The sequence below is a fragment of the Ailuropoda melanoleuca genome, chromosome 5, assembly GCF_002007445.2.
Source record: "Ailuropoda melanoleuca isolate Jingjing chromosome 5, ASM200744v2, whole genome shotgun sequence".
Lineage (NCBI taxonomy): Eukaryota > Metazoa > Chordata > Mammalia > Carnivora > Ursidae > Ailuropoda > Ailuropoda melanoleuca.
In genome coordinates, this window is record NC_048222.1 from 122,423,296 (window position 1) to 122,432,004 (window position 8,709).

Here is an 8,709-nt window from a genome sequence, read left to right on the forward strand (position 1 = left end):
AAATGTAAATGTTGGATTTTTGAGCAATGATTAACTCATAGCATGTTTCTGTGTGCTTTGATTATATATACTAATATATAACCTTACAAAAATGATGTCTATTTCCCTCATATAACCAGTTCCAAATTCCTCCTAATTAAAGACAAAACTTCACAAAATGGTTAACTACTAAAGCAATAATTAATCTATCTCCAAAAGAAAACAGAAGAACTATAGATTTAAATTGAATGGCAGTTCGGAGTTAACATATTTTGCTACTAGAAATATAATACCCCTCCAAAAAATAGGAAAAATATCCTTTTTCCTACCTCCCTATTCTTCCAACCCCACCAAAACAGACAGTACCATGCTCCCATCTGCCCTCTGGTTCAAAGAACCAGGGACCCTACTAATCAAAAGCCTATGTATTAGTCTTCTTAGCTCTGTGGTCAATATGCTACTCAAAATATCCATTCATATCCTCATATCAATTTGAATGCAGTGATTCTCCTGAGACCACACAAAAAAAGAGAGCTTACATTGTATCTTAGGAGATGTAATCTCAACAATTAAAGTACTACAGGTAGAGGAAAGGATAAAAGGGACTCTGATAGAGTTTTCCATATTAACCAAAACTTCAAACTGTCAGAACACTTGGCTACAGTTTTTATGTTTTTATTATTCTTCGTGTTCTTTTGCTTGTTTTTCATTGCATCTCAAACAAACAAAAAAGCTACACTAATTTTTTTCCTACCGCATCATGTATACTGGACTAAGAAGTACACGGGGTAATCTGACCTTTAAGGATTTGGGATGGGAAGTAGATATGAGAGATTATTTTAAATATCACCAAGGTTAGTCATCTTATCTGTTGGTAAATGGCTGGTAAGCTGATCTCCTTTTTACTACTAATGAATAGAGAGAACCAAATGCATTTACTTGAGGAAAAGAAGTACAAAGGTAAGAAGTACCCTGAAGATAGGCATACCTCTGAACCTATGCGCCGTAGGGTCTGAAGAATATTAGCCTTGAACCACCAATTTAAATGTGAAAAGATCACGCAATTTCTAGTACTTGTGGACAGAACATCTTAAAAATAGGCTGGGGAGGATCTAGTGCTGGGTGAGATGGGGCAGAATACAGGAGACCAGAAAGAGCAGAAGTAATGTTTACATTGTAGACAGCAAGAGGTGGGACTGACACAGTGGATGATCTGAAGAGAGGATGGAGGGAAACTTGAGAACAACCGAAAAACCCTTCTTTGATCACAAAAAAACAAAAGATTAAAATCAATGGAAAGTAAACTATGTAGAGAGAATGAACAAAATGAGTCTAAACTGGAAGTAATTTGTGTTCTTTGTTACATGAACTAGTCAATTAGAACAAAAGCAAAATTATAATTAAACTTCTACTAGAAGAAAACCTCCCCCCCAAAAAAAGAAAGTGTGGATCAGTCATGCTAATTCTAATTTTGATGAAACATGGTAGACTAAACATATGTTCCTGTTTCTCCTCACACACAGAGAGCCACTGAAATTACAGATAATATGAAAGAGAATCAACACAAGAGAGAATGAAACTGCCAACATTCTGGAAGTTGGAAAAAGACAACCATCCGATGTTCTGGGGATACCTGGAAATCAGAAAGCAGAATGGATTGAACAGCTGGAGAATGAGCTGAGGAGACCAAAATGCCAGTCGTAAGAGTCCCCCCAGTTAAGCCCAGGAAAACAAAACATTGAAAATGGCGGCACATACTAAATTCTTCAATTTTCCTCCAATTTCCAATGGATCATATATTGTCCATTTATTTGTTTTATTTTTTTTAAGATTTTATGTATTTATTTGAGAGAGAGAAAGTACACGTACGTGCGCACAAGCAGTGGGTGGGGCAGAGGGAGAAGTGGAAGCAGACTCCCCTCACCGAGCAGGGAGCCTGATGTGGGGTTTGATCCCAGGACCCTGAAATCATGACCTGAGCCAAAATCAAGAGTCAGACGCTTAACCCACTGGGCCACCTAGGTGCCCCCCATTTGTTTGTTTTAAAAGGAAAATTTCTTACCATGAATTAAAAAAAAAGTCCTGGGCTTTATATATTGAAAATTCTTTTTGGGGAAGCTCTAGAGTAGACTACAGATACCTGTGTGTGTTTAAACTCCTCAGGTGATATTGAAGGACATTCTTGGTTATAGTTTGCTGCCTTCATGAGTGGTCACAGTTGCTTACCACCAGTCCCCTATCGTGAAGTAAGCTAATTAATGATTTGCTCTGTAGTATGTGATTTTAGGTGGGAGTTAAATATTTTTATTTAACAAATTGCTTTAGTGTTGTTTATAGTTAAAAATAGATTCAGTTATGTAGTTTTAAATAGTTTATGTTTAAAGATTTTTCACAAGATAACACATTACATTTTGAAGAAGTTGGTGACAAACATTCCCATTTTTCATTTTAACCTAATTACATATATGTAAAATCACATATGATTATTTTAAATATCTTATGTTATATAATATATAATTGTATATATATTGTATATACATACACATACACATTGTATATCACTATACAGGATTTCTGAAGAACAAGTTGGTGATATATATCTATATCTATCTATATGTATATCTATTTCATGTGAGAATCACTTTCTCAAGAATCATATGATTTACCAGATAACAAAATATTAAATCTGTAGAAATACACAAATTATGAAATTTACTTTGACAACTTTCAAATGCAAATTAAAGGAAGAAATTCAGTTGAAAAATTTATATTTTAAAAAGTTTTAAAAATAAGCTTCCGTATTAATGAATTATCATAAAATATATATTATCAAAATATGAATATGGATGGAAGTGGATATTCATAGCATTATAAATTGCTAACAGTTTTAGTTTTCCATATACACAAAAAATGGGATGAGTTTAAACTCCTCCTTCCCTGCCCACTCCAAAACACACACACACACACATACACACACACACAATATAGCAACAAAAAAAAATAAGGACAGATCCAAGCTGAGTAATCCATTTTGAACGATAAAGGAGACATTGGACCATTAAATAACGCAATTGGAGTCACGGCCAGGACCTAAAAATCCTATGCATTGTTATTTTCTGTTAATTATCAGTTGGAGTTAAAGAGGCCCCAGAATGAACAGAACCTCAAACTGTGTTTAGACATTAGGAATTCCTTACCTTCTAACTGTTGTTCCCAGGAATCAAACAGGGAAAATCTTCGCAGTGGTGCTACTGATATATATTTCATAGTTGGGTGGGAAATTCTACAATAGCCAATGCCTCATTTTGCTTTAGAATTGAACGCTAGTAAAACATGTCCATGTATGAACAATACAAAGAGCTAATCCCCAGAATTTACTGAGACCAAAGCATATACCCTCTGGTTTTTTCAATTCCTTAGAGACTCCTCCTACTTTTGCACCTGAGTTTTGAAATTCAAGATTTGAATTTCGTTCACTGAGCCTGAAAACAAAAGCTGTTATAGTCTTTGGGAGTGTTAAAGAATTTGAGTTTTGTGGAAAGATTCTTCAACATTTAAGATTTGAAAGTGTGAGAATGCCACCTTCAGTAATGGGTCCCTCTTCCCCGTGTTGGTTTAGAACAATGTTTCTCTATATTGAGCACAGATCAGGATCATTTGGAGGGCTGGCTAAAATCCAGATTGCGGGCCCAGTTTCTAACTCAGGAGATCTGGGGTAGGGCCCATAAATCTGCCTTTGTAACAAGTATCCACTTGATACACACACCAAACTTTGAGAACCACTGTTTTAGGACATGGTATCCATTAATTTACCAGCTGAAACTACATACATCTGACAGACGAAAAATAACTTCAGTTGATTTGGTCTATATTTACACCTACAAAGAGACATACGGGTCCATATACTCTTACGTTATAGAATAAAAAATTTTACTTCTAGTAACAAGTATATGTTATTGCATGTATATGTCTCTCACATAAAATGAAATAAATCTGTGAACTTTATCAATGCTATTATACCCCAAAATAAGACAATATTTTAGATTAGTAAATTGCTAGTTTTTAATTTTCTATATATTTTTAACTTCAAACAAAAATCTTACTTAAGATGGTCTCCTGGGGCTTTCCATTGACAACTTTTAAAGTGATTCAGTGGCTGAAGAAATGAAGAGGCTAATCATTTTTATTAATTTCTAATTAGATCTACCTGTATTCCAGAGAAAATGATCAATGTTACTATTTGAAGAGGCCAGCCAAAGATCCAACAGCATTTCTAGAACGTATGCAGTTAATTTCTAATAGGTCAGTTTATGGACTTCCATGGAAAAAGGTAAAGCTCTCTGCTTCAGTCACAAAGTATAAAGTTTTTTTTTTTATAAAGAAAGTAAATCTCTCATCATTTACCCTCATATCCTTTTTATTTACTTTTTTGAAAGCAGTGTTTAAAAGCACTTGTTTGTAATTATTGTTAAAATTATTACTGAATATAATGAAAGACAATCCCAACCATATATGCCAATTTTTTTTTAATTAGAGAATTTCACCTGCAGATTAGCTTTTTGGGTTTTTTTTTTTAAACAAAAACAAAAACAAATTTGGGATGCTGAAAGTAGAGCTGGAATGGTTTTGAAATCTGAAATTGATTTACCTTCAAACAACTTACAATTTGATTCTCCTGGGCAATTCAGAACATCTATTCTGGGATGTGGTCATACCAACTATTACTGCAGAAACTGAGGGAAATGCCAGATAGCAATAGAATCCTATTTTGCAAGGTGGGGGAATACATTTTACTAAGAAAAATAAAATCAATTTAGGACAATACTGTATTTCCCCAGTGCTTCAACATGGAGAATGAGATCCTGTGAATAAAATCCTATCAACCATTCCAGTAAAATATTTTAGTTTTGATGATTTGATTTTTTAAAAATATAACATATAAATATATATAACATACGATAGTATATGCTCTTTTCTAGTTTCATATAGAATTCCAAATAAAAAAATTGAGAATAAGAATAGTTCTGTAAAATTTTTAAATGTGCCCCAGTAAACTTAAACTCAGAATTAAATATGGCTTCCATAATTAGGTAATAAACTAAGCAGGATGATTTTGTTACATATTTCTATAAGAAAGAACACTGAAAATATGACTGGCATAACTTCTCAAACCTCCACATATTCAACCTGTACCAAAAAGCCCTGTTTGTACCTGCATTTCTTATACATTTAAAATTTTACTCTTCTCCTATTATCTCCTTTAATCTGGCAATTGATAACTTTAATTTCACCAAAGAGTTAAAATTTCAGTTCTTACTAATAATGGACATAAATCCTCACCCAGAAAGTACTACAAAATTCTTCCAAAGCTTCAAATATAGAACAAAAGTGTCCACCTTTACACAATGACCCTTCTGCCATGTTGACTAAAACAGTTTCTCCACACACTTGAGAAATCTGGAATTTATATGTCTTCTATGTTTAACATAGTTTCCCACTAAAAAAATATACTGGTACATTTGAGTGAATTTATTAAATGTTAAATTCCCCTCCCAAGGTTTCTAGAGCTAGCTGATGGGTCTTGTTAAATGTACTGATCAGATATGCCTTGAATCAAAATCATAATCGTCCTGTCAGATGGAATATAACTTTTTTTTATATCCTTTGAATTGCTGCAATTGAGACTTTTCTGTTTTGACGAATCTGTTTGTGCCTTTCTCAAGGAGTGGTTGATACTATCTTACAAACTAGAGGTCAGGGCCTCACCTTCCTACCCAGTGATCATAATTGTCTTTCTATCCATCAACATGTACCCTCCAGAGAAAATGAATAATTCAAGTTACTGTGACTACACATACTAACTGTGGTTTCATAAAAATCTATCCCTTTTAATGTTTTTCCCATGTGATAGTTATGACTTGGAACCTCTCTTTTAAAACAGTTTTAATGGTTCTATAATGGACCCAGTTTCTCTGACACCTTCAAAACATTCAAAAAGAATTTTTGTATAACTCCTGAGTAGAATAAATTCAAATATGTTAATATCACAGTAGCCAAGAGAGAAAATAGAAGGGTAAGGTGCACATAACAAAACCAATCAGACTATTGATCCCAGTTACAAGAATCCATCAGCCTGCACCTTTCTAATGGCTGCAAAACATACTGTAAAAAGTTTTAATGAGTCTATATTTTTCAATATTATTTATTTTTTAAATGATTTCTCACTCTGTTCTAGTTATTCTGTCTTAGCAAATAAATGTATCAAAATGTCCATCCTATCTTTTCATAAGATCACTTGAAATCAATGGTCTATACCTGAAGATTAACCAAAATGACGAAATGATTGGCCATATACATGGTTTCACTTTATCTTCACTTTATTTTGCATGGGTGTACATCTTTGTCCAACTACGCTTTCACCATTACTACTGATGTTTGACGTCAAGTGCCTTGTCAACCACTTCTATTCTCATTCAAATATTGAAAGTCTCGCACACTTTCTGAAACTCTTTGAAAAGTCAAACATTTGGCATTTGGCATCATTAAGTCGTTCCACTAGAAAAGCTTTCTAATTTGTAGGCTTTATCTAATAGTTCCAGGGTAGACAAGATGTTCTCAACACATCACCCAATGTGATGAAAGTCAGAACCACTTATATGGTATCAGAAGTCCAAAGTTTGGTTCATTTCCAATGATGAATAACTTCATAGATCATTAAAGTTATCAAATTTCTTAATTACAAAGTCAAAAAAAACTGGTATGTAGGGCAAAGTCTACGTGGGAACATCAATTCTCATACTTTCTGAGCTATTCCCTTGGCAGATCCTATGGATGTGTGTTTAAAGCCGGTGACAAGCTAACGATGTCATATCCTCGGAACTTCCACGGAGACAGGTGCTGCTTTAGTCTCCACTTGGTTCTGCAAGGTGGCATGGTACTGAGCATATGCTGCGAACTTAGCAACTATGCCTGTTTCTGAGGAAGTCTTGCTTTCTTTGATGGACGCTTCCCCATTATCTGAAGCCTGGCCCAAACTCCTAGACTCTGGTGAATATCTTCTTGAACATGAAACACTGCAAGAATATTTTGTTTTAGAAGAAAAACATTCTGTACACCAGCTCTTCTACACAGCATGCTAGTAGCTTTGCCAGATGTATCATCTGGATGTGCACCGGCTTGTCAGTTAGCATGTTATAACTGTGATTTAGAGGCTCCTTCTTCATTCTCATCAGAGCTTGAGCTGCCACTTTAAGTCCTCACCATGGCTACCGTATAACTTTCAAACACCCTAGGTGAATCTTTTCTTTTCAGTCACTTCTCAGAAGACTAACAGGAGATGGGTGCTTTGAGTAAACTTAGATAACTTTTCACATCTCTTCCGCTTTAATCCTTTGTCTCTGACGGCATGTCATGGGTAGAGATTGTCCATGTCTTCAGGGCCACTGAGCCCTCTCTCCACACAAGGGGCAGACTCCTCTCCCGAGGACTGTGTGAAACCAGCAGAGTTCTGCTGGACCACTCTCCGTTCTTTGATTTTTTCAAGACAATGTAATCATATAAATATTCTTTTTATACTAAAAGTCATTTATTAGTTATCTATTGGTACATGACAATTTAACTCCCAAACCCAGCTTAAACTAGCACTTATTATCTCACACAGTTCCTACAGGTCAGGAATTTGGAAGAAGCTTAGCTACACGTCCCCGATACTGAGTCTCAGCCCTAAGGCTGCAAACAAGCTATCCGCTAGGGCTATAGTTACCAAAAGACTTCAGTGAGGTTGAGGGATATAGTTCCAAGGTCACTCATTTGACTGCTGGCAGTAGGCCTCAGTTTTTCACTGGTTTATGGACAGTGGTCTCAGTTCTTTGCCACATGGACTTCTCTGTAGGGTTACTTATCTCATGGCAGATATGAACCAAGAGAAAAGGGCATGAGAGAAGGCAAGGCCAAGATGGAAACTGTAGTGTCTTTTAAAATAGAATCTCAGGAGTGACAAGCTATCAGTTCTGCTGATTTCTATTTACCACTCAAACTTAGTGGGAACATATAACACAAGGACATGAATATAAGATGTAGAAAGTATTGGGAGCCATCTTGGAAGCTGGCTATCACATCGTTTAAGCATAAGTTTGGAATGTTAATATGTCCAGTTTCTAAATATAGTTATCCAACTATTCTAGGAAAAGGAAACTTCAAAGGCATTATAAACAGACAAAAATAGGAATCAATAATTTATTGAAATGAATGAGAAAACCAAAAAGTATAAACATAGAAGATATGTAGATTTCACATCTATGTATAGAACTGTGATGATGTAAAAATATCAAGAAAGCTGTTGTGGAATGAAATTAATGAATTCTGTTTTGACAATGTTAAATGTCAGGTAACAATATGGTACTCAAGTAACATATAGCTGGTATTTAGAGATTTAACACTGTCCTTCAAGGGAGAATTCAGAGATAGAAATGAAATTTTTAAAATACGGACTCTACAGTGGAGGGAATATAATCTAGAAACAGAGGCAAGAACCAAAGAATTAAGGAACAGAAGGGAAAATTGTTGGAAGAAAAGGGAAAAAAAAAAAAGAAAAAACACCTCTCATGGAGGAGAGGGAAAAAGGAAAATCATACATTCTGGTTCATGAAGTCATGAGAAGAAAGGAAGTTCCAAAAGCAGGTTCACAAACATCAAGGACAGACTCACGTCCCCAGATAAGAAAACTGGTTC